The sequence below is a fragment of the Bombina bombina genome, chromosome 7, assembly GCF_027579735.1.
Source record: "Bombina bombina isolate aBomBom1 chromosome 7, aBomBom1.pri, whole genome shotgun sequence".
Taxonomy (NCBI): Eukaryota; Metazoa; Chordata; class Amphibia; order Anura; family Bombinatoridae; genus Bombina; species Bombina bombina.
In genome coordinates, this window is record NC_069505.1 from 177,198,853 (window position 1) to 177,226,567 (window position 27,715).

The 27,715-nt window shown below is 39.8% G+C and overlaps 1 long non-coding RNA gene across 1 annotated transcript; it reads left to right on the forward strand.

Annotated features, from left to right (window-relative positions):
• The first annotated feature begins 451 nt into the window (after nucleotides 1–451).
• LOC128666058 (uncharacterized) lies at nucleotides 452–27,715 on the forward strand. The gene is made up of 2 exons (XR_008403203.1): nucleotides 452–577; nucleotides 27,273–27,715. It is a non-coding gene; the product is annotated as an uncharacterized LOC128666058 (long non-coding RNA).

Genomic DNA, 27,715 nt, shown 5'->3' on the forward strand with positions numbered 1-27,715 from the left:
ACTCTACTAGGGCTGTGGCTTCCACATGGGCCTTCAAGAACAAGGCTTCTGTTGATCAGATATGTAAGGCAGCGACTTGGTCTTCACTGCACACTTTTGCCAAATTTTACAAATTTGATACTTTTGCTTCTTCGGAGGCTATTTTTGGGAGAAAGGTTTTGCAAGCCGTGGTGCCTTCTGTTTAGGTAACCTGATTTGCTCCCTCCCTTCATCCGTGTCCTAAAGCTTTGGTATTGGTTCCCACAAGTAAGGATGACGCCGTGGACCGGACACACCAATGTTGGAGAAAACAGAATTTATGCTTACCTGATAAATTACTTTCTCCAACGGTGTGTCCGGTCCACGGCCCGCCCTGGTTTTTTAATCAGGTTTGATTAATTATTTTCTCTAACTACAGTCACCACGGCACCCTATAGTTTCTCCTGTTTTTTCCTCCTGTCCGTCGGTCGAATGACTGGGGTGGGCGGAGCCTAGGAGGGACTATATGGACAGCTTTTGCTGGGACTCTTTGCCATTTCCTGTTGGGGAAGAGATATTCCCCGGACTGGACACACCGTTGGAGAAAGTAATTTATCAGGTAAGCATAAATTCAGTTTTTTTTTATCAACTACCCAAAATCCATAAATCTCTAACTCAACCCCCAGTTAGACCCATAATCTCAGGGATAGAGTCCATTACAAGCAACATCTTAACAAACATGTAAAAAAAAACTTCCTGCCTATCTGAGGGACTCTTCTGAAGTCTTAAACATTCTTAATAATATACCTTGGGGGAGAGAATATATACTGGTAACTTGTGACGTAACCTCCCTGTATACCCAATCAAGAAGGTATAGCAGCAGTAGAGTATTTTCTAAATAAAGACCTGAATATACCTCCAACTCAGAAATAATTCATATTAAAAGGGATAGAATACATCCTGAAACACAATTATTTCAATTGTAATGGAAAATTCTATAAACAACTCTGTGGGACTGCGATGGGGACCAAGTTTGCACCAAGTTATGCAAATCTCTATATGGGTAAGTGGGAGTCAATCTTCTGGGATTCTTGCCCCTCAAATTCACACCATTTTTTCTATTTAAAAATCGACACGAAATATGGGAAAATAAATAGATCCACTTATTTTAAACAAGTAGACTGTAGTAACTACATTCACAAAACATGTCACCATAAAAACTGGATACAAAACATCCCAAAAGGACAACTCATGAGAGTAAGGAAGAACTGCTCCAATGATAAAGATTGGATAGCATAATCATTAAATATATAATACATAAATAAATACATAAATTTATGTAGGAACTTACCTGATAAATTAATTTCTTTCATATTAGCAAGAGTCCATGAGCTAGTGACGTATGGGATATACATTCCTACCAGGAGGGGCAAAGTTTCCCAAACCTTAAAATGCCTATAAATACACCCCTCACCACACCCACAATTCAGTTTAACGAATAGCCAAGAAGTGGGGTGATAGGAAAGGAGCGAAAGCATCAAAAATAAGGAATTGGAATAATTGTGCTTTATACAAAAAAATCATAACCACCACAAAAAGGGTGGGCCTCATGGACTCGTGCTAATATGAAAGAAATGAATTTATCAGGTAAGTTCTTACATAAATTATGTTTTCTTTCATGTAATTAGCAAGAGTCCATGAGCTAGTGACGTATGGGATAGCAGATACCCAAGATGTGGAACTTCCACGCAAGAGTCACTAGAGAGGGAGGGATAAAATAAAGACAGCCAATTCCGCTGAAAAATTAATCCACTACCCAAGTCAAAAGTTTCAATTTTTATAATGAAAAAACTGAAATTATAAGCAGAAGAATCAAACTGAAACAGCTGCCTGAAGTACTATTCTACCAAAAACTGCTTCTAAAGAAGAGAAAACATCAAAATGGTAGAATTTAGTAAAAGTATGCAAAGAAGACAAAGTCATTGCTTTGCAAATCTGATGAACATAAGCTTCATTCTTAAAAAGCCCAGGAAGTAAAAACTGACCTAGTAGAATGAGCCGTAATCCTCTGAGACAGGGATTAACCTGACTCCAAATAAGCATGATGAATCAAAAGCTTTAACCAAGATGCCAAAGAAATGGCAGAAGCCTTCTGACCTTCCTAAAACCAGAAAAGATAACAAATAGACTAGAAGTCTGTCTGAAATCTGAATAGCTTCAACATAATATTTCAAAACTCTTAACACATCCAAAGAATGTAAGAATCTTACCAAAGAATTCTTAGGATTAGGACACAATGAAAAGATAATAATTCCTCCACTAATGTTGTTAGAATTCACAACTTTAGGTGAAAATTGAAATGAGGACAGCAAAAACCACCTTATCCTGATGAAAAATCAGAACAAGGAGATTCACAAGAAAGAACAGATAATTCAAAAACTGTTCTAGCTGAAGAGATGTCTAAAAAGAACAATACTTTCCATGAAATTAATGTCCAAAGAAAGCATATGCTCAAACAGAAGAGCCTGTAAAGCCTTCAGAATCAAATTAAGTCTCCAAAGAGGAGAAATTGGCTTAATGACAGGCTTGATACGAACCAAAGCCTGAACAAAACAATGAATATCAGAAAGATTTAGCAATTCTTACTGTGAAACAGCACAGGAAAAGCAGATTTCTTTCATGTAATTAACAAGAGTCCATGAGCTAGTGACGTATGGGAATATACATTCCTACCAGGAGGGGCAAAGTTTCCCAAACCTTAAAATGCCTATAAATACACCCCTCACCACACCCACAAATCAGTTTTACAAACTTTGCCTCCAAGGGAGGTGGTGAAGTAAGTTTGTGCTAGATTCTACGTTGATATGCGCTCCGCAGCAAGTTGGAGCCCGGTTTTCCTCTCAGCGTGCAGTGAATGTCAGAGGGATGTGAGGAGAGTATTGCCTATTGAATGCAGTGATCTCCTTCTACGGGGTCTATTTCATAAGGTTCTCTGTTATCGGTCGTAGAGATTCATCTCTTACCTCCCTTTTCAGATCGACGATATACTCTTATATTTACCATTTCCTCTACTGATTCTCGTTTCAGTACTGGTTTGGCTTTCTACAAACATGTAGATGAGTGTCCTGGGGTAAGTAAGTCTTATTTTCTGTGACACTCTAAGCTATGGTTGGGCACTTTATTTATAAAGTTCTAAATATATGTATTCAAACATTTATTTGCCTTGACTCAGAATGTTCAACTTTCCTTATTTCCAGACAGTCAGTTTCATATTTGGGATTATGCTTTAAATTATCATATTTTGTCTTACCTCAAAAATTTGACTTTTTTCCCTGTGGGCTGTTAGGCTCGCGGGGGCTGAAAATGCTTCATTTTATTGCGTCATTTTTGGCGCGGATTTTTTTGGCGCAAAAATTCATTTCCGTTTCCGGCGTCATACGTGTCGCCGGAAGTTGCGTCATTTTTTTGACGTTATTTTGCGCCAAAAATGTCGGCGTTCCGGATGTGGCGTCATTTTTGGCGCCAAAAGCATTTAGGCGCCAAATAATGTGGGCGTCTTATTTGGCGCCAAAAAATATGGGCGTCGCTTTTGTCTCCACATTATTTCAGTCTCATTTTCATTTGCTTCTGGTTGCTAGAAGCTTGATGTTTGGCATTTTTTTCCCATTCCTGAAACTGTCTTATAAGGAATTTGATTTATTTTGCTTTATATGTTGTTTTTTCTCTTACATATTGCAAGATGTCTCACGTTGCATCTGAGCCAGAAGATACTACAGGAAAACCACTGCCTGCTGGATCTACCAAAGCTAAGTGTATCTGCTGTAAACTTTTGGTAGCTATTTCTCCAGCTGTTGTTTGTATTAATTGTCATGACAAACTTGTTAAAGCAGATAATATTTCCTTTAGTGATGTACCATTGCCTGTTGCAGTTCCCTCAACATCTAAGGTGCAGAATGTTCCTGATAACATAAGAGATTTTGTTTCTGAATCCATAAAGAAGGCTTTGTCTGTTATTTCTCCTTCTAGTAAACGTAAAAAGTCTTTTAAATCTTCTCTCTCTACAGATGAATTTTTAAATGAACACCATCATTCTGATTCTTTGGACTCTTCTAGTTCAGAGGATTCTGTCTCAGAGATTGATGCTGATAAATCTTCATATTTATTTAAGATGGAATTTATTCGCTCTTTACTTAAAGAAGTACTAATTGCTTTAGAAATAGAGGATTCTAGTCCTCTTGATACTAATTCTATACGTTTGGATAAGGTTTTTAAAGCTCCTGCGGTTATTCCAGAAGTCTTTCCTGTTCCTAATGCTATTTCTGCAGTAATTGCTAAGGAATGGGATAAATTGGGTAATTCATTTACTCCTTCTAAACGTTTTAAGCAATTATATCCTGTTCCACCTGACAGGTTAGAATTTTGGAACAAAATCCCTAAAGTTGATGGGGCTATTTCTACCCTTGCTAAACGTACTACCATTCCTACGTCAGATGGTACCTCGTTTAAGGATCCTTTAGATAGAAAAATTGAATCTTTTCTAAGAAAAGCTTATCTATGTTCAGGTAATCTTCTTAGACCTGCTATATCATTGGCTGATGTTGCTGCAGCTTCAACTTTTTGGTTGGAAACTCTAGCGCAACAAGTAACAAATCGTGATTCTCATGATATTATTATTCTTCTCCAGCATGCTAATAATTTCATCTGTGATGCCATTTTTGATATTATTAGAGTTGATGTTAGATTTATGTCTCTGGCTATCTTAGCCAGAAGAGCTTTATGGCTTAAGACTTGGAATGCTGATATGGCTTCTAAATCAACTCTACTTTCCATTTCTTTCCAGGGAAACAAATTATTTGGTTCTCAGTTGGATTCTATTATTTCAACTGTTACTGGTGGGAAAGGAACTTTTTTACCACAGGATAAAAAATCTAAAGGTAAAAACAGGGCTAACAATCGTTTTCGTTCCTTTCATTTCAACAAAGAACAAAAGCCTGATCCTTCGTCCTCAGGAGCAGTTTCAGTTTGGAAACCATCTCCAGTCTGGAATAAATCCAAGCCTGCTAGAAAGGCAAAGCCTGCTTCTAAGTTCACATGAAGGTACGGCCCTCATTCCAGTTCAGCTGGTAGGGGGCAGGTTACGTTTTTTCAAAGAAATTTGGATCAAATCTGTTCACAATCTTTGGATTCAGAACATTGTTTCAGAAGGGTACAGAATTGGTTTCAAGATGAGACCTCCTGCAAAGAGATTTTTTCTTTCCCATGTCCCAGTAAATCCAGTGAAAGCTCAAGCATTTCTGAATTGTGTTTCAGATCTAGAGTTGGCTGGAGTAATTATGCCAGTTCCAGTTCCGGAACAGGGGATGGGGTTTTATTCAAATCTCTTCATTGTACCAAAGAAGGAGAATTCCTTCAGACCAGTTCTGGATCTAAAATTATTGAATCGTTATGTAAGGATACCAACGTTCAAGATGGTAACTGTAAGGACTATATTGCCTTTTGTTCAGCAAGGGAATTATATGTCCACAATAGATTTACAGGATGCATATCTGCATATTCCGATTCATCCAGATCATTATCAGTTCCTGAGATTCTCTTTTCTAGACAAGCATTACCAATTTGTGGCTCTACCGTTTGGCCTTGCTACAGCTCCAAGAATTTTCACAAAGATTCTCGGTGCCCTTCTGTCTGTAATCAGAGAACAGGGTATTGTGGTATTTCCTTATTTGGACGATATCTTGGTACTTGCTCCGTCTTTACATTTAGCAGAGTCTCATACGAATCGACTTGTGTTGTTTCTTCAAGATCATGGTTGGAGGATCAATTTACCAAAAAGTTCTTTGATTCCTCAAACAAGGGTAACCTTTCTGGGTTTCCAGATAGATTCAGTGTCCATGACTCTGTCTTTAACAGACAAGAGACGTCTAAAATTGATTACAGCTTGTCGAAACCTTCAGTCACAATCATTCCCTTCGGTAGCCTTATGCATGGAAATTCTAGGTCTTATGACTGCTGCATCGGACGCGATCCCCTTTGCTCGTTTTCACATGCGACCTCTTCAGCTCTGTATGCTGAACCAATGGTGCAGGGATTACACGAAGATATCTCAATTAATATCTTTAAAACCGATTGTTCGACACTCTCTAACGTGGTGGACAAATCACCATCGTTTAATTCAGGGGGCTTCTTTTGTTCTTCCGACCTGGACTGTAATTTCAACAGATGCAAGTCTCACAGGTTGGGGAGCTGTGTGGGGATCTCTGACGGCACAAGGAGTTTGGGAATCTCAGGAGGTGAGATTACCGATCAATATTTTGGAACTCCGTGCAATTTTCAGAGCTCTTCAGTTTTGGCCTCTTCTGAAGAGAGAATCGTTCATTTGTTTTCAGACAGACAATGTCACAACTGTGGCATACATCAATCATCAAGGAGGGACTCACAGTCCTCTGGCTATGAAAGAAGTATCTCGAATTTTGGTTTGGGCGGAATCCAGCTCCTGTCTAATCTCTGCGGTTCATATCCCAGGTGTAGACAATTGGGAAGCGGATTATCTCAGTCGCCAAACGTTGCATCCGGGCGAATGGTCTCTTCACCCAGAGGTATTTCTTCAGATTGTTCAATTGTGGGGGCTCCCAGAGATAGATCTGATGGCCTCTCATCTAAACAAGAAACTTCCCAGGTATCTGTCCAGATCCCGGGATCCTCAGGCGGAGGCAGTGGATGCATTATCACTTCCTTGGAAGTATCATCCTGCCTATATCTTTCCGCCTCTAGTTCTTCTTCCAAGAGTAATCTCCAAGATTCTGAGGGAATGCTCGTTTGTTCTGCTAATAGCTCCGGCATGGCCTCACAGGTTTTGGTATGCGGATCTTGTCCGGATGGCATCTTGCCAGCCATGGACTCTTCCGTTAAGACCAGACCTTCTGTCACAAGGTCCTTTTTTCCATCCGGATCTGAAATCCTTAAATTTAAAGGTATGGAGATTGAACGCTTGATTCTTGGTCATAGAGGTTTCTCTGACTCCGTGATTAATACTATGTTACAGGCTCGTAAATCTGTATCTCGAGAGATATATTATAGAGTCTGGAAGACTTATATTTCATGGTGTCTTTCTCATCATTTTTCTTGGCATTCTTTTAGAATACCGAGAATTTTACAATTTCTTCAGGATGGTTTGGATAAGGGTTTGTCCGCAAGTTCTTTGAAAGGACAAATCTCTGCTCTTTCTGTTCTTTTTCACAGAAAGATTGCTATTCTTCCTGATATTCATTGTTTTGTACAAGCTTTGGTTCGTATAAAACCTGTCATTAAGTCAATTTCTCCTCCTTGGAGTTTGAATTTGGTTCTGGGAGCTCTTCAAGCTCCTCCGTTTGAACCTATGCATTCATTGGACATTAAATTACTTTCTTGGAAAGTTTTGTTCCTTTTGGCCATCTCTTCTGCTAGAAGAGTTTCTGAATTATCTGCTCTTTCGTGTGAGTCTCCTTTTCTGATTTTTCATCAGGATAAGGCGGTGTTGCGAACTTCTTTTGAATTTTTACCTAAAGTTGTGAATTCCAACAACATTAGTAGAGAAATCGTGGTTCCTTCATTATGTCCTAATCCTAAGAATTCTAAGGAGAAATCATTGCATTCTTTGGATGTTGTTAGAGCTTTGAAATATTATGTTGAAGCTACGAAATCTTTCCGTAAGACTTCTAGTCTATTTGTTATCTTTTCCGGTTCTAGGAAAGGCCAGAAAGCTTCTGCCATTTCTTTGGCATCTTGGTTGAAATCTTTAATTCATCTTGCCTATGTTGAGTCGGGTAAAACTCCGCCTCAAAGAATTACAGCTCATTCTACTAGGTCAGTATCTACTTCCTGGGCGTTTAGGAATGAAGCTTCGGTTGACCAGATCTGCAAAGCAGCAACTTGGTCTTCTTTGCATACTTTTACTAAATTCTACCATTTTGATGTATTTTCTTCTTCTGAAGCAGTTTTTGGTAGAAAAGTTCTTCAGGCAGCGGTTTCAGTTTGAATCTTCTGCTTATGTTTTTTGTTAAACTTTATTTTGGGTGTGGATTATTTTCAGCAGGAATTGGCTGTCTTTATTTTATCCCTCCCTCTCTAGTGACTCTTGTGTGGAAAGATCCACATCTTGGGTAGTCATTATCCCATACGTCACTAGCTCATGGACTCTTGTTAATTACATGAAAGAAAACATAATTTATGTAAGAACTTACCTGATAAATTCATTTCTTTCATATTAACAAGAGTCCATGAGGCCCACCCTTTTTTGTGGTGGTTATGATTTTTTTGTATAAAGCACAATTATTCCAATTCCTTATTTTATATGCTTCGCACTTTTTCTTATCACCCCACTTCTTGGCTATTCGTTAAACTGATTTGTGGGTGTGGTGAGGGGTGTATTTATAGGCATTTTAAGGTTTGGGAAACTTTGCCCCTCCTGGTAGGAATGTATATTCCCATACGTCACTAGCTCATGGACTCTTGTTAATATGAAAGAAATGAATTTATCAGGTAAGTTCTTACATAAATTATGTTATTTGTCCTTTCAAGGAACTTGCAGACAAAAACCTTATAACGAAACTAAAAAATCCTAGGAATTCTAAAAGAATGCCAAGAGAATTCATAAGAAAAGCATCATGAGATGTAAATCTTCCAGACTCGATAATAAATCCTACTAGACACAGATTTACGAGCCTGCAACATAGTATTATTTACTGAGTCAGAGAAACTTCTATGACTAAGTACTAAGTGTTACATTTTCATACCATCAAATTAATAATTTGAATTCCTGATGAAAAAAACGAAATGTTAAGATATAAGGTCTGGCCTTAATGGAAGTAACCAAGATTGGCAACTGGACATCCGAACAAGAACCATATACCAAAACCTGTGTGGCCATGCTGGAGCCACCAGCCACACCAAAGATTGCTCTCTGATGACTTTGAAAATCACTCTTAAAAGAAGAACCAGAGATGAAAAAATATAGGCAGATTGATAATTCCAAGGAAGTGTCAATGCATACACTACTTCCGCCTGAGGATCCCCGGACCTGAATAGGCCCCTGGGAAGTTCCTTGTTTAGATGAGATGCCATCAGATCTATTTCTGGAAGCCCTCACATCTGAAAAATTGAAAAACATATCTAGGTAAAGAGACCATTCTCCCGGATGTAAAGCTTGAGACAATCCGCTTCCCAATTGTCTATACCTGGGAAAAAACCCACAGAAATTAGATAGGAGCTGGATTTAGCCCAAGCAAATATCCGAGATACTTCTGTCACAGCCTAAGGACTGATAGTCCCACCCTGATGATTGACATACGCCACAGTTGTGACATTGTCTATCTGAAAAAACAATAAACGTCTCTTCTTCTTCAAAAAAACAAAACTGAAGAACTCTGAGAATGCACGGAGTTCCAAAATATCAAACGGTAATCTCGCCTCCTGAGATTTCCAAACCCCTTGTGCTGACAGAGATCAGACAGCCTCCCAACCTAAAAGACTCGCATCTGTAAAGATCATAGTCCAGGATGAAAGAACCGAAGAGACCTGTAGAACTAAATGATGGTGATCTTAACCACCGAATCAAAGATAGTTAAACATTAGGATTCAAAGATAAAAAGTGATATCCTAGAATCCCTGCACCATTATTCAGCATAAAAAACTGGAAAGGTTTCCTATGAAATGAGCAAAGGGAATCGAATCCAATGCTGCAGCCATGAAACCTAAAACTTCCATGCATATATAGCAATTTGAAGGAAATAATAGAGACTGAAGGTTCCGACAAACGGAACCTAATAAACTTGTCACTTGTCTGTTAGAGACAAAAACATTGACACAATCTATCTGGAAACCTAAAAAAGGTGACCCTTGTGTGAGGAATCAAGGAGATTTTGATAAAAAGATCCTCTAACCATGTCTTGAAGAAACAACAAAGTTGAATCGTATGAGATTCCGCAGAACGAAAAGACTGAGCCAGTACCACGATACCGTCCAAATAAGGAACACTGAGAACCTTGAAAAGATTCTTAGAGCTGTCGCTAGACCAGAAGGAAAAGCAACAAATTGGTAATGCTTGTCAAAAAAAGAGAATCTCAGAAAATAAAAATAATCTGAATGAAAACAGAAAATGAAGATATGCATCTATTGTATCTATTGTAAACAAATAATGCCATCACTGACCAAAAAGGCAGAATAGACCATATAAACACCATTCTAAAAGATGGTACACTTATATGACAATTCAAAAAGATTTTCTATCTTTCAATGAATAGTCTTGAATAAAACCCCAAAACCCAGTTCCTAAAATGAAACTGGAATAAATACCCCAGAAAACTCCAGGTCTGAGCAGCGCTTGAGCCCCAATGGGTGACCAGCCGCACTTCACTAGTACCCAAAACATATAGGTCTGAAACACACTTCAGGAAAGTGTTAGTCTTACTGGAATAGCTGGAATATGATAGAGAAAAAAGACTTCTCACAGACGGTTTTACTCTGAATCCTATTCTGTACCCAAAGTCTAAGAAGTTTGGACAGAATAGAACCAAACAAACTTCAAAAAAGTCTTAACCTGCCCCTTACCAGCCAAGCTGGAATAAGAACCGCACCTATATGCAAATTTGGGGAGCTGACTTTGAACCTTTAAAAAGGCTTAAATGAATGAAGAAAAAAAACTTCCAATTATAAACATGTTACTTGGGGAAGAATTCAGGATTCCGTTCCTAGTAAGAACAGAAAACTAATATAAGCTTAAAGTTTTAGTCTTAGAACTCAATCTTGAAGCCCAGAGTAACAGTTAAAGAATTGAATCCAATTATGAACCAAATAATTGATTATCTTGGAAAAAAAGAAATATGGATTTTAGAAATCAAATTAGCATTCCAAAATTAAAATCACAAAGTTCTTCTAGCTAAAATAGCTAAAGACATAGATTAAACCTCATTTGCGAAAATATTTAATAAAATGACAATACAAATGAAATTATTAGCATATTAATCAAGTTAAAGGACCAGTCAACACACTGGACTTGCGCAATCAACAAATGCAAGATAGCAAGACAATGCAATAGCACTTAGTCTGAACTTCAAATGAGTAGTAGATTTTGTCCTTTTAAAAATGCTAAACAAATCATAATCCGATACTTGATCTTAAAGTATCCAACCAGAAAGATGAAGCAATTGCAACATCAGCCAAATAAATTACAGGTCTAATAAAAGTACCTGAAAATAATTTTCCTTAAATAAGATACAACCATCTGAAGGAAAAAAATAAATACTATTTGCTATAAGAATAATAGTATATTTAGCAGGAGTAGAGAGAGCCCCATTAACTTGGGGAATCTTTCCTCAAAATTAACTGCCGGCAAAGAATACAATTTAAAAACCTTAAAGAAGGACTAAAAGAAAATTCTCAGCCTATTCCCTTCCCTAGTATCAGGAACTGGAAAAAACCTCTGAAGAAATCACAGAAGATAAATAAGCAGAATTTAAATGTTAGCTAGTCTTTAAAATCCAAAGAACTAGTTACTTCAATATCCAAAATAATCAACACCTTTTGAACAAAGAACAAATGTACTCTATTAAAAAATAAAAAAGTAGATTTGTTAGTGTCCATATCTGATGAAGAAAAATTCTGAATGAGAAAAAAACACCATCAGATAAGGATAATTCATTATGTTGTTGGTCATTTGAAACTTCATCAACTAAAAAAGAAGTTTGAAAAGACCTAAAAATTTATTAGAAGGCAGGATGTCAGACAAAGCCTTTAAAATAGAATCAGAAAAAAATTCTTATAAATTTCTAAGTATATCTTGTACATAAGATGTAAAAAGAATAGCAATATATAAATCATAAATACTAATGGATTCTGCATGTAAAAGTTTATCATGATAACTTACAAACCATAGCTAAAGATAAACATTTAAAATAAATGAACTTAGCTTTGGTAGGACTGATCTCAGTCAACAGGAATCCCTCAGCATGTTCTGATCCAGGAACAGTATATGGAAAATCTTGCAATATGTAATAGAAAAAAACAACATATAAAGCAAAATTATCAAATTCCTTAAATTACAGTTTCAGGAATGGGAAAAAATGCAAAACAAACAAGCCTCTAGCAACCAGAAGCAACAAAAAAGTGAGACTTAAATAATGTGAGAAAAAGTGGAACAAGTATGACGCCCACATTTTTGGCGGCAAGTATGACACCCACATTATTGGCGTCAAGTACAACGCCCATATTTTTTGGCGCCAAGTATGACGCCACATCCTCTGACGCCGAAAACGACGCCCACATTTTTTGGCGCAAAAAAACGTCTGAACACACATGCGTCAAAAAATGACGTAACAACGAACAAACTTCCGGCGTCAACTACAGCGCCGGAAATGTCAAAATTTTGCGCCAAAAAAGTTTGCGCCAAGAATGACGCAATAAATTGAAGCATTTTCTGCCCCCGCGAGCCTAAGAGCCCGCAGGGAAAAAAGTCAATTGAAAATTTTCAAGGTAAGAAAAAAATATTTATTCATATGCATTATCCCAAATAATTAAACTGACAGTCTGAATGAAGGAATACTGATTATCCTGAATCATGGCAAATATAAGTTTAAACACATATATTTAGAACTTTACATATAAAGTGCCCAACCATAGCTTAGAGTGTCACAAAAAATAAGACTTACTTACCCCAGGACACTCATCTACATATAGTAGATAGCTAAACCAGTACTGAAACGAGAATCAGTAGAGGTAATGGTATATAAGAGTATATCGTCGATCTGAAAAGGGATGTAGGAGAAGAAATCTCTACGACCGATAACAGAAAACCTATGAAATAGATCCCCTAGAGGAAGACCAATGTATTCTAATAGGCAATACTCTCTTCACATCCCTCTGACATTCACTGCACTCAGAGGAAAACCGGGCTTCAGCCTGCTGCGAAGCGCATATCAACGTAGAGTCTAGCACAAACTTACTTCACCACCTCCATGGGAAGCAAAGTTTGTAAAAACTGAATTGTGGGTGTGGTGAGGGGTGTATTTATAGGCATTTTAAGGTTTGGGAAACTTTGCCCCTCCTGGTAGGAATGTATATCCCATACATCACTAGCTCATGGACTCTTGCTAATTACATGAAAGAAAAGATCACTTCTAATCTTTTATTTAGAAGGAAAGATTTAAAGTTAACCAGTTACTGCGATGCTCTGACAAGGGTATAATCTATATAATTAAGTGTGAGTGTGGACTCCAGTATGTCGGCCAAACCAGTATAATGTTGAAAGATCGTATAAGAGAACATCTCCTACAAATTGAGTGCGGAAAAGATGATGTTCCCATATATAAACATTTCAAAGAAAAGCATAAAGGGAATACCCCCACCCTTAAATATATGGGTATATGCAAAGTAACAAAAGATTGGAGCGGTGGAAACTTTGAAAAAAGATTGCTTTTAATGGAATGTAAATGGATGTTTAATCTAGACTGCATTTATCCAAAAGGTCTAAACGCTGATTTTGAGGTAGTTCACCTCCTATGACCACTTATTCATATATCACCACTTTCCCAAATAAGTTATTAAGCAAATTATGGGTATCCACCTCTCCACAAAATAGGTTTATATGTCCTATATTTGTCAACATATACTTTGTATATAGGTACATGCTGTCCCACATTCAAAGGTACTTTAAGATATCTCCCCTATCTAATATCACACTACCATCCTATTCACTTTGATGCTTTCTACTATCTTAACAGTCATAATCACCCAGTATTATCCTATAGACCATAAAAAACAGACTTACAACACATACACGGAATAGGATCCGGTATGTATTATTATACTAACCGAGATCGCTATCTTAATATGTACTGTATAGATGTATCTATAGTATACTAAAAGAAGATTATGTTACTACTGTATATAAGGGTTTAGTAATAATCTATCCACCATACTGATACATGTATTATGTATTTAGTACATTCTGTATACTTATTATATTCTCTATTGTTTTGAATATTCCCTACATTTTCCACAAAAAAAAATTCAATGTTTCTCTTGTAAGGTGTATCCAGTCCACGGATACATCCATTACTTGTGGGATATTCTCCTTCCCAACAGGAAGCTGCAAGAGGATCACCCACAGCAGAGCTGTCTATATAGCTCCTCCCCTAACTGCCACCTCCCAGTCATTCTCTTGCAGCTCTCGACAAGGGAAGTAGCTAGAGAGATGTGGTGCATTAATGTAGTTTATCCTCAATCAAAAGTTTATTATTTTCAAATGGTACCGGAGATGTACTATTTTAGCCTCAGGCAGAAAGTTGAAGAAGAGTCTGCCTGTGGTTTTTGATGATCTTAGCAGCTTGTAACTAAGATCCACTGCTGTTCTCACAGGGTCTCCTGCTCTGAGGTATGTGCAGTTTTAAATTTTTCTAGAGAGATGATAAGCTAGAAAATGCTGACAATACCTGATTTATTTAAGGTAAGCCGGATTACAGTGATTTAATAATGACTGGTATCATGCTTGCTGTAAAGGGTAATATTTTTGTTATTTACTCCCATTACTGAATAGATATAACGTTTGCAAAAGGAGAGGTAGGTGTGTAAAGACAACACACCTGAAGTAGCGCTAATCTCTAATATAAGTAGGACATAGATCTCAACAGTATACTTAATTAATAACTAGAAAAATTATTAAATGACAATAAATTAATACAACATTTCAATTCATAAAAACATACAAATAAAGAAGATAAGGGTATTCAAGTCCATGTATGTGGTGATATATAAAGACACAAAGGAATCCAGCTGCTCCTCTAAAACAGGTGAATCCACAGACCTTGATTGAAAGCAAAGTCCGGCTCCCAAATCCAAAAGTTCTGTGCTGCAGATTCAGAACTTTTGGATTTGGGAGCCTAGGATCTCATTCACTTATTTGCCAGATAAGGTACTACATCGCCATTATTTATACCATTGATACGGACTTTGCTACCGTTGCCAGCCTGGTTTCTGGCACTCTTTGGGAACTTATGCCGGTTGCCTGTTTGCTTCCTCCCTGGAGCGAATGAGGATATACACCTGTCCTGCCTTTTCCTGGAACTCCTTTCTGGACACACTTGAAGAGGGGATAAGTTGCTAAGTGTTATTGATACACTATATGCCATTTTATGTTATATACCTTGTGAGTTGCCACTTGTCTTTGTTTACACTATTAAATTTTGTTATACCCTGCATTTGAGTCTGCGCTCCTCTCCTCTATCTTTTTAGATCGTTTTAGATATAACGTTTGCTTGAGGTATATAAACGTTTATTACATATTGGTGATAAAACTTTATTCTGGGGCCCAGTTTTTCCACATGGCTGACTAGATTTTGCCTAGGGATAGTTTTTTAAGGCCCTCACACTGTGAGTACAGGTTGGGAGGGGCCTATTTTCACAGTAGTTTTTGCAGCTTGAGACATCCAGCTTCCCTGAAGGAGTCCCCTGAACATATAGGACCTCTCTAAAGGGTTTTTGTGCCTTCCAAAATCGTTGTATGGTCAGGTAGGGCCACAGCAGAGCTGTGGCAGTTGGTTGTGACTGTTTAAAAACGTTTATATCGTTTTTTTGATCCGGTTTTGAAACTAAGGGGTTAATCATCCATTTGCAAGTGGGTGCAATGCTATTTCAGTCTATTATACACACTGTAAAAATTTCGTAAAATGTACTGCTTTTTTCACTGTTTTGCAGTTTCTGTGATTGTTTTTTCTCTTAAAGGCACAGTACCGTTTTTATTTTTTGCTTGTTCACAGTTATTAAAGTGTTTTCCAAGCTTGCTGGTCTCATTACTAGTCTGTTTAAACATGTCTGACTTAGAGGAAACTCATTGTTCATTATGTTTAGAAGCCATTGTGGAACCCTCTCTTAGAATGTGTACCAAATGCACTGGTTTTACTATAGATTACAAAGGCCATATTCTGGCTCTAAAAAATTTATCACCAGAAGAAATTGACAAGGAGGAAGTTATGCCGTCTAACTCTCCCCACGTGTCAGAACCTATAAATCTCGCTCAGGGGACACCAAGTACATCTAGCGCGCCCATTGCGTATACCTTGCAAGACATGGCGGCAGTTATGAATCATACCCTTACAGAGGTATTATCTAAACTGCCAGGATTGCAAGGAAAGCGAGACAGCTCTGGGACTAGAATAAATACAGAGCTCTCTGACGCTTTAGTGGCTATGTCTGATACACCCTCACAATGTACTGAAGCTGAAGCAAGGGAGCTTCAATCTGTGGGAGATTTTTCTGATTCAGGGAAGATACTTCAACCTGATTCTGATATGTCTACATTTAAATTTAAGCTTGAGCACCTCCGCGTATTGCTCAGGGAGGTCTTAGCAACTCTGGATGACTGTGACACTATTGTAGTCTCAGAGAAATTATGTAGATTGGATAAATACTATGCAGTACCTACTTACACTGATGTTTTTCCAATCCCTAAAAGGTTTTCTGAAATTATTACTAAGGAATGGGATAGACCAGGTGTACCTTTCTCTCCCCCTCCTGTTTTTAAAAAGATGTTTCCTATAGACGCCGCTACACGGGACTTATGGCAGACGGTCCCCTAAGGTGGAGGGAGCAGCTTAGCTAAGCGTACCACTATCCCTGTCAAGGACAGTTGTGCTTTTCTAGATCCAATGGATAAAAAATTAGAGGGTTACCTTAAGAAATTTTTTATTCAACAAGGTTTTATTCTCCAGCCTCTTGCATGCATTGCCTCAGTCACTGCTGCTGCGGCTTTCTGGTTTGAGTCTCTAGAGGAGGCTCTACAGGTTGAAACCCCATTGGAAGATATTATTGACAAGCTTAAGGCTCTTAAGCTAGCCAATTCATTTGTTTCTGACGCCGTTGTTCATTTAACCAAACTAACGGCTAAAAATTTAGGTTTTGCTATTCAGGCGCGTAGGGCGCTATGGCTTAAATCCTGGTCAGCTGACGTGACTTCAAAGTCTAAACTTCTCATCATTCCCTTCAAAGGACAGACCCTATTCGGGCCTGGACTGAAGGAGATCATTTCTGACATCACTGGAGGAAAAGGTCACGCCCTTCCTCAAGATAGGTCCAACAAATTAAGGACCAAACAGTCTAGTTTTCGGCCCTTTCGAAACTTCAAGAGTGGCGGAGCTTCAACTTCCTCTAACAAAAAAAAGAGGGAACTTTTGCCCAGTCTAAGCCTTGGAACAAGGGGAAACAGGCCAAAAATCCTGCTGCTGCCTGTAAGACAACATGAAGGAGCAGCCCCCGATCCGGAAACAGGCTTGGGCAAGAGATGTCCAGGATCCCTGGGCATTGGAATTTGTGTCCAAGGGTTATCTTCTGGAATTCAAAACCTCTCCCCCAAGAGGAAGATTTCATCTCTCACTTTTATCTGCAAACCAGATAAAGAGAGAGGCATTATTACATTGTGTTCAAGACCTCCTAGTTATGGGAGTGATCCACCCAGTTCCGCAGGAGGAACAGGGACAGGGCTTCTATTCAAATCTGTTTGTAGTTCCCAAAAAAGAGGGAACATTCAGACCAATCTTAGATCTCAAGATCTTAAACAAATTTCTCATAGTCCCTTCCTTCAAGATGGAGACTATTCGAACCATCCTTCCTATGATCCAGGAGGGTCAATATATGACTACCGTAGACTTAAAGGATGCTTATCTTCACATCCCGATACACAAAGATCATCATCGTTTTCTCAGGTTTGCCTTTCTAGACAGGCACTACCAGTTTGTGGCTCTTCCCTTCGGGTTGGCCACGGCACCAAGAATCTTTACAAAGGTTCTAGGGTCCCTTCTAGCGGTCCTAAGGCTGCGGGGTATAGCAGTAGCCCCTTACTTAGACGACATTCTGATACAGGCGTCGACTTTTCAAATTGCCAGGTCCTACACGGACATTGTTCTGGCATTTCTGAGGTTCCATGGGTGGAAGGTGAACGAAGGAAAGAGTTCTCTATCACCTCTAACAAAAGTTTCATTCATAGGGACTCAGATAGATTCGGTAGAAATGAAGATTTACCTAACGAAGGCCAGATTGTCAAAACTTCTAGACTCTTGCCGTGTTCTTTATTCCACTTCTCGTCCTTCAGTGGCTCAGTGTATGGAAGTAATCGGTTTAATGGTAGCGGCAATGGACATAGTACCGTTTGCCCTCCTACATCTCAGACCGCTGCAACTTTGCATGCTCAGTCAGTGGAATGGGGATTACACAGATTTGTCCCCTCTACTAAATCTGGATCAAGAAACCAGGGATTCTCTTCTCTGGTGGCTATCTCGGGTCCATCTGTCCAAGGGGATGAGCTTCCGCAGGCCAGATTGGACTATACTAACGACAGATGCCAGCCTTCTGGGCTGGGGTGCAGTCTGGAACTCCCTGAAGGCTCAGGACTCGTGGACTCAGGAGGAGGCACTCCTCCCGATAAACATTCTGGAACTAAGAGCGATATTCAATGCTCTTCAGGCTTGGCCTCAGCTAGCTGCGGCCAGGTTCATCAGATTTCAGTCGGACAACATCACGACGGTAGCCTATCAACCATCAGGGGGGAACAAGGAGCCCCCTGGCAATGTTGGAGGTTTCAAAGATAATTCTATGGGCAGAGGTTCACTCTTGCCATCTTTACGCTATCCATATCCCAGGAGTAGAGAACTGGGAGGCGGATTTTCTAAGTCGGCAGACTTTTCATCCAGGGGAGTGGGAGCTCCATCCGGAGGTATTTGCCCAGCTGATTCAACTATGGGGCAAACCAGAACTGGATCTCATGGCGTCTCGTCAGAACGCCAAACTTCCTTGTTACGGGTCTAGGTCAAGGGATCCCCAGGCAGCGCTGATAGATGCTCTAGCAGCGCCTTGGTCCTTCAGCCTGGCTTATGTGTTTCCACCGTTTCCTCTGCTCCCTCGGCTGATTGCCAAGATCAAGCAGGAGAGAGCTTCAGTGATTTTGATAGCTCCTGCGTGGCCACGCAGGACTTGGTATGCAGATTTGGTGGACATATCATCCTTTCCACCTTGGACTCTGCCGCTGAGGCAGGACCTTCTACTTCAAGGTCCCTTCAAACATCCAAATCTAATTTCTCTGCGTCTGACTGCTTGGAGATTGAACGCTTGATTTTATCAAAGCTGGGTTTTTCCGAGTCGGTCATTGATACCTTAATTCAGGCTCGAAAGCCTGTCACCAGGAAAATCTATCATAAGATATGGTGTAAATATCTTCATTGGTGTGAATCCAAGGGTTACTCATGGAGTAAAGTCAGGATTCCCAGGATATTGTCTTTTCTCCAAGAAGGATTGGAGAAGGGATCGTCAGCTAGTTCCTTAAAGGGACAGATTTCTGCTCTGTCTATTCTTTTGCACAAGCGTCTGGTGGATGTTCCAGACGTTCAGGCGTTTTGTCAGGCTTTAGTTAGAATCAAGCCTGTGTTTGAACCTGTTGCTCCGCCATGGAGTTTAAATTTAGTTCTTAAAGTTCTTTAAGGGGTTCCGTTTGAACCTCTGCATTCCATAGATATCAAGCTTTTATCTTGAAAAGTTCTGTTTTTGGTAGCTATCTCTTCGGCTCGAAGAGTTTCAGAGTTATCTGCCTTGCAGTATGATTTCCCTTATCTGATCTTCCATGCAGATAAGGTAGTTTTGCGTACCAAAACTGGGTTTCTTCCTAAGGTGGTATCTAATAAGAATATCAATCAGGAGATTGTTGTTCCGTCACTGTGTCCTAATCCTTCTTCAAAGAAGGAACGTCTATTACACAATCTTGACGTGGTTCGTGCTTTAAAGTTTTATTTACAAGCTACTAAATATTTTTGTCAAACATCTGCATTGTTTGTTGTCTACTCTGGACAGAGGAGAGGCCAAAAGGCTTCAGCAACTTCTCTTTCTTTTTTGGTTAAGAAGTATAATCCGCTTAGCTTATGAGACTGCTGGCCAGCAGCCTCCTGAAAGAATTACAGCTCATTCCACTAGAGCGGTGGCTTCCACATGGGCTTTTAAAAATGAGGCTTCTGTGGAACAGATTTGTAAGGCGGCGACTTGGTCTTCGCTTCATACTTTTTCTAAATTCTACAAATTTGATACTTTTGCTTCTTCTGGGGCTATTTTTGGGAGAAAGGTCTTACAGGCAGTGGTGCCTTCCGTTTAAGCGCCTGCCTTGTCCCTCCCTTCATCCGTGTCCTATAGCTTTGGTATTGGTATCCCACAAGTAATGGATGAATCCGTGGACTGGATACACCTTACAAGGAAAACAAAATTTATGCTTACCTGATAAATTTATTTCTCTTGTGGTGTATCCAGTCCACGGCCCGCCCTGTCATTTTAAGGCAGGTGTTTTTTATTTTTTAAACTACAGTCACCACTACACCCTATAGTTTCTCCTTTCTCTTGCTTGTCTTCGGTCGAATGACTGGGAGGTGGCAGTTAGGGGAGGAGCTATATAGACAGCTCTGCTGTGGGTGATCCTCTTGCAGCTTCCTGTTGGGAAGGAGAATATCCCACAAGTAATGGATGAATCCGTGGACTGGATACACCACAAGAGAAATAAATTTATCAGGTAAGCATACATTTAGTTTTTTTTACACATCTTCTAATGGTACATATAGTACTGTACTGATTGTATTCTTTGTATTATAGGAAACTCGGGCGGTATATATAATATCCACTATGTATTTTTTCATTTTGCCTTTTTTTATTATGGATTCTCTATTATGTAGACTTTTTTAAAACATAGGATTTTGAATTTTTTAACAATTTTTTTTAACACATATGCCTTTAAAAATGTTAAAGACATAATACATTGTTTAGATATACCAAGTCATTACTTAGATATTGTTATTGATGTAATCCACAGTATTAACCTGTGCCCTATATACCAATGATGCGCTTAGGTCTCCATAACAATTGACTAACACCGGATCTCCCGTATATGCTACAATGCCAAAGCCTTATAATGTTAATATTTGTCCTATATTCACTAATGATTTTAGTAACTATGTATATTCAAATGGCGAATAAGCGGCCCATATTGCTGCCCTATAGTCACCGGAAGTGACGTGATTAATACTTGTGACGACCGGAAATTACGAAATGCACTGTGACACGCAAACCGGAAGTCACTCTTAAAGAACTGGAAGTTACATAGCCAGCATCTCTTCCGGATCACATCACTTTTGGCGTTTTTTTTCAATTACACCCCCCCCTTTGCTATAATAGGCTAAAAGCCTTATAAAACAGAATTTATGCTTACCTGATAAATTACTTTCTCCAACGGTGTGTCCGGTCCACGGCGTCATCCTTACTTGTGGGATATTCTCTTCCCCAACAGGAAATGGCAAAGAGTCCCAGCAAAGCTGGTCACATGATCCCTCCTAGGCTCCGCCCACCCCAGTCATTCGACCGACGGACAGGAGGAAATATATATAGGAGAAACCATATGATACCGTGGTGACTGTAGTTAGAGAAAATAATTCATCAGACCTGATTAAAAAAACAGGGCGGGCCGTGGACCGGACACACCGTTGGAGAAAGTAATTTATCAGGTAAGCATAAATTCTGTTTTCTCCAACATTGGTGTGTCCGGTCCACGGCGTCATCCTTACTTGTGGGAACCAATACCAAAGCTTTAGGACACGGATGAAGGGAGGGAGCATATCAGGTCACCTAAATGGAAGGCACCACGGCTTGCAAAACCTTTCTCCCAAAAATAGCCTCGAAGAAGCAAAAGTATCAAATTTGTAAAATTTGGCAAAAGTGTGCAGTGAAGACCAAGTCGCTGCCTTACATATCTGGTCAACAGAAGCCTCGTTCTTGAAGGCCCATGTGGAAGCCACAGCCCTAGTGGAGTGAGCTGTGATTCTTTCAGGAGGCTGCCGTCCGGCAGTCTCATAAGCCAATCGGATAATGCTTTTCAGCCAAAAGGAAAGAGAGGTAGAAGTCGCTTTTTGACCTCTCCTTTTACCAGAATAAACAACAAACAAGGAAGATGTTTGTCTGAAATCTTTAGTAGCCTCTAAATAGAATTTTAGAGCACGGACTACGTCCAAATTGTGTAACAAACGTTCCTTCTTTGAAACTGGATTCGGACACAAAGAAGGTACAACTATCTCCTGGTTAATATTTTTGTTGGAAACAACTTTCGGAAGAAAACCAGGCTTAGTACGCAAAACCACCTTATCTGCATGGAACACCAGATAGGGCGGAGAACACTGCAGAGCAGATAACTCTGAAACTCTTCTAGCAGAAGAAATTACAACCAAAAACAAAACTTTCCAAGATAATAACTTAATATCTACGGAATGTAAGGGTTCAAACGGAACCCCTTGAAGAACTGAAAGAACTAGATTTAGACTCCAGGGAGGAGTCAAAGGTCTGTCAACAGGCTTGATCCTAACCAGAGCCTGAACAAATGCTTGAACATCTGGCACAGCTGCCAGTCTTTTGTGAAGTAAAACAGATAAAGCAGAGATCTGTCCCTTCAGAGAACTTGCAGATAATCCTTTCTCCAAACCTTCTTGTAGAAAGGATAGAATCTTAGGAATTTTTATCTTGTTCCATGGGAATCCTTTAGATTCACACCAACAGATATATTTTTTCCATATTTTATGGTAAATTTTTCTAGTTACAGGCTTTCTAGCCTGAATCAGAGTATCTATTACAGAATCTGAAAACCCACGCTTTGATAAAATCAAGCGTTCAATCTCCAAGCCGTCAGTTGGAGGGAAACCAGATTCGGATGTTCGAATGGACCCTGAACAAGAAGGTCCTGTCTCAAAGGTAGCTTCCATGGTGGAGCCGATGACATATTCACCAGGTCTGCATACCAAGTCCTGCGTGGCCACGCAGGAGCTATCAAGATCACCGAGGCCCTCTCCTGATTGATCCTGGCTACCAGCCTGGGGATGAGAGGAAACGGTGGGAATACATAAGCTAGGTTGAAGGTCCAAGGTGCTACTAGTGCATCTACTAGAGTCGCCTTGGGATCCCTGGATCTGGAACCGTAGCAAGGAACCTTGAAGTTCTGACGAGACGCCATCAGATCCATGTCTGGAATGCCCCATAATTGAGTTATTTGGGCAAAGATTTCCGGATGGAGTTCCCACTCCCCCGGATGGAATGTCTGACGACTCAGAAAATCCGCTTCCCAATTTTCCACCCCTGGGATGTGGATCGCAGACAAGTGGCAGGAGTGATCCTCCGCCCATTGAATTATCTTGGTCACTTCTTTCATCGCCAGGGAACTCCTTGTTCCCCCCTGATGATTGATATATGCAACGGTCGTCATGTTGTCTGACTGAAACCTTATGAATTTGGCCTTTGCTAGTTGAGGCCAAGCTCTGAGAGCATTGAATATCGCTCTCAGTTCCAGAATGTTTATCGGGAGAAGAGACTCTTCCCGAGACCATAGACCCTGAGCTTTCAGGGATTCCCAGACCGCGCCCCAGCCCACTAGGCTGGCGTCGGTCGTGACAATGACCCACTCTGGTCTGCGGAAGCTCATTCCCTGTGACAGATTGTCCAGGGTCAGCCACCAACGGAGTGAATCTCTGGTCTTTTGATCTACTTGAATCGTCGGAGACAAGTCTGTATAATCCCCATTCCACTGTCTGAGCATGCACAGTTGTAATGGTCTTAGATGAATTTGTGCAAAAGGAACTATGTCCATTGTTGCAACCATCAATCCTATTACTTCCATGCACTGCGCTATGGAAGGACGAGGAACAGAATGAAGTACTTGACAAGAGCTTAGAAGTTTTGATTTTCTGACCTCTGTCAGAAAAATCCTCATTTCTAAGGAATCTATTATTGTTCCCAAGAAGGGAACTCTTGTTGACGGGGACAGAGAACTTTTTTCTTTGTTCACCTTCCATCCGTGAGATCTGAGAAAGTCTAGGACGATGTCCGTATGAGCCTTTGCTTTTGACATGGACGACACTTGAATCAGGATGTCGTCCAAGTAAGGTACTACTGCAATGCCCCTTGGTCTTAGAACCGCTAGAAGGGACCCTAGTACCTTTGTGAAAATCCTTGGAGCAGTGGCTAATCCGAATGGAAGTGCCACAAACTGGTAATGCTTGTCCAGAAAAGCGAACCTTAGGAACTGATGATGTTCCTTGTGGATAGGAATATGTAGGTACGCATCCTTTAAATCCACGGTAGTCATAAATTGATTTTCCTGGATAGTAGGTAGGATCGTTCGAATAGTTTCCATTTTGAACGATGGTACCCTGAGAAATTTGTTTAGGATCTTTAGATCCAAAATTGGTCTGAATGTTCCCTCTTTTTTGGGAACTATGAACAGATTGGAATAAAATCCCATTCCTTGTTCTCTTATTGGAACTGGATGTATCACTCCCATCTTTAACAGGTCTTCTACACAATGTAAGAATGCCTGTCTCTTTATTTGGTTTGAAGATAATTGAGATCTGTGGAACCTTCCCCTTGGGGGTAGTTCCTTGAATTCCAGAAGATAACCTTGAGAAACTATTTCTAGCGCCCAAGGATCCTGAACATCTCTTGCCCAAGCCTGAGCAAAGAGAGAAAGTCTGCCCCCCACTAGATCCGGTCCCGGATCGGGGGCTATCCCTTCATGCTGTTTTGGTAGCAGTGGTAGGCTTCTTGGCCTGCTTACCCTTGTTCCAGCCTTGCATTGGTTTCCAGGCTGGTTTGGGTTGTGAAGTATTACCCTCTTGCTTAGAGGATACAGAATTAGAGACTGGTCCGTTTCTGCGAAAGGGACGAAAATTAGGCTTATTTTTAGCCTTAAAAGACCTATCCCCCAGTGATGTCTGAAATAATCTCTTTCAAATCAGGTCCAAATAATGTTTTACCTTTGAAAGGAATGTTAAGCAATTTTGTCTTGGAAGACACATCCGCTGACCAAGACTTTAGCCAAAGCGCTCTGCGCGCTACGATAGCAAACCCTGAATTTTTCGCCGCTAATCTAGCTAATTGCAAAGCGGCATCTAAAACAAAAGAGTTAGCCAATTTAAGTGCTTGAACTCTGTCCATAACCTCCTCATATGAAGATTCTTTACTGAGCGATTTTTCTAGTTCCTCGAACCAGAAACACGCTGCCGTAGTGACAGGAACAATGCATGAAATTGATTGTAGAAGGTAACCTTGCTGTACAAAAATCTTTTTAAGCAAACCCTCTAATTTCTTATCCATAGGATCTTTGAAAGCACAACTATCTTCGATAGGAATAGTAGTGCGTTTGTTTAGAGTAGAAACCGCCCCCTCGACCTTGGGGACTGTCTGCCATAAGTCCTTTCTGGGGTCGACTATAGGAAATAATTTCTTAAATATAGGGGGGGGGGACAAAAGGTATGCCGGGCCTTTCCCACTCTTTATTTACTATGTCCGCCACCCGCTTGGGTATAGGAAAAGCGTTGGGGGGCACCGGAACCTCTAGGAACTTGTCCATCTTACATAATTTCTCTGGAATGACCAAATTGTCACAATCATCCAGAGTAGATAACACCTCCTTAAGCAGTGCGCGGAGATGTTCTAATTTAAATTTAAATGTCACAACATCAGGTTCAGCTTGATGAGAAATTTTTCCTGAATCTGAAATTTCTCCATCAGACAAAACCTCCCTCATGGCCCCTTGAGATTGGTGTGAGGGTATGTCAGAACAGTTATCATCAGCGTTCTCTTGCTCTTCAGTGTTTAAAACAGAGCAATCGCGCTTTCTCTGATAAGTAGGCATTTTGGATAAAAGATTTGCTATGGAGTTATCCATTACAGCCGTTAATTGTTGCATGGTAATAAGTATTGGCGCACTAGATGTACTAGGGGCCTCCTGTGTGGGCATAACTGGTGTAGACACAGTAGGGGATGATGTAGTATCATGTTTACTCCCCTCATTTGAGGAATCATCTTGGGCAATATCATTATCTGTGGCATTACTGTCCTTACTTTGTTTGGACACTATGGCACAATTATCACATAAATTTAAATGGGGAGACACATTGGCTTTCATACATATAGAACATAGCTTATCTGATGGTACAGACATGTTAAACAGGCTTAAACTTTTCAACAAAGCACAAAAAACGTTTTAAAATAAAACCGTTACTGTCACTTTAAATTTCAAACTGAAAACACTTTATTACTGAATATGTGAAAAAGTATGAAGGAATTGTTCAAAATTCACCAAAATTTCACCACAGTGTCTTAAAGCATTAAAAGTATTGCACACCAAATTCAGAGCTTTAACCCTTAAATTAACGGAACCGGAGCCGTTTTTACATTTAACCCCTATACAGTCCCAGCTATATGCTTTGCTGAGACCCAACCAAGCCCAGAGGGGAATACGATACCAAATGACGCCTTCTATAAGCTTTTTCAGTGATTCTTAGCTCCTGACACATGCATCTGCATGCCTTGCTCTCCAAAAACAACTGCGCATTAATGGCGCGAAAATGAGGCTCTGTCTATAACTAGAAAGGCCCCCATCTGAAAAAGGTGTCCAACACAGTGCCTGCCGTTTTTCTAAACGTTCCCCAAGATTATAATACCAATTATTAGTTAGAATCTGCATAATATGCCTAGTAAAGCAATCGTTTTAGCCCAGAAAAATGTCTACCAGTTTTTAAGCCCTTTATTCTTTTATGTTTAACTAAGAAAATGGCTTACCGGTCCCCATGAGGGGAAATGACAGCCTTCCAGCATTACATGGTCTTGTTAGAAATATGGCTAGTCATACCTTAAGCAGAAAAGTCTGCTAACTGTTTCCCCCAACTGAAGTTACTTCATCTCAACAGTCCTGTGTGGAAACAGCAGTCGATTTTAGTTACTGTCTACTAAAATCATCTTCCTCTTACAAACAGAAATCTTCATCCTTTTCTGTTTCAGAGTAAATAGTACATACCAGCACTATTTTAAAATAACAAACACTTGATAGAAGAATAAAACTACATTTAAACACCAAAAAACTCTTAACCATCTCCGTGGAGATGTTGCCTGTGCAACGGCAAAGAGAATGACTGGGGTGGGCGGAGCCTAGGAGGGATCATGTGACCAGCTTTGCTGGGACTCTTTGCCATTTCCTGTTGGGGAAGAGAATATCCCACAAGTAAGGATGACGCCGTGGACCGGACACACCAATGTTGGAGAAATACTCAATTATTCTATGGAGCTGGTATAGTCTTGAGAAAGGCCTTTTACAAGGCCGAATCGCGTCAACTCTTTGCCCAACATACCAGCCCGAGTTTCCTGTATCAGCATCAGGTAAGTCTATTTTCATATAGGCCTCACCTGTCATCCAGTTTTGTTGCACCTTGTATTTTTCTCTTTTTTTACAGGTTCCACAAGAATCCATATCTATTTCTTTTGGACTTTCACCACACTGCCCTTACTACTTGGATTTTCTCTATTTCCTGGACACATCAACTCTTGACTTTTTTGGACACATCCCCTTCTCCTAATCCTGGACATCATAATTCACATTGGAACCCCACTTTGGGATTTATTACCTCCACATTGATCCTGACTTTTATTCTCAAACTGAAAACTTATAGAATATATTTATTTTCACTCAGTCATTTTTTTTTTTTTTTACTGAGTCATACAGTATGTACATATCCATTTGGGTACCCCTAAATACCAAGTGATCACTGTTTTTTTCTTATATAACCCTTTCATGTCTTATACAAGACCTTTATTTTATAATTTGTTTTTAATTGTGCTGTTTTTAAACGTGTTGGTTTTATACTTATGTCTTATATTAAATATGTACTAATCATAA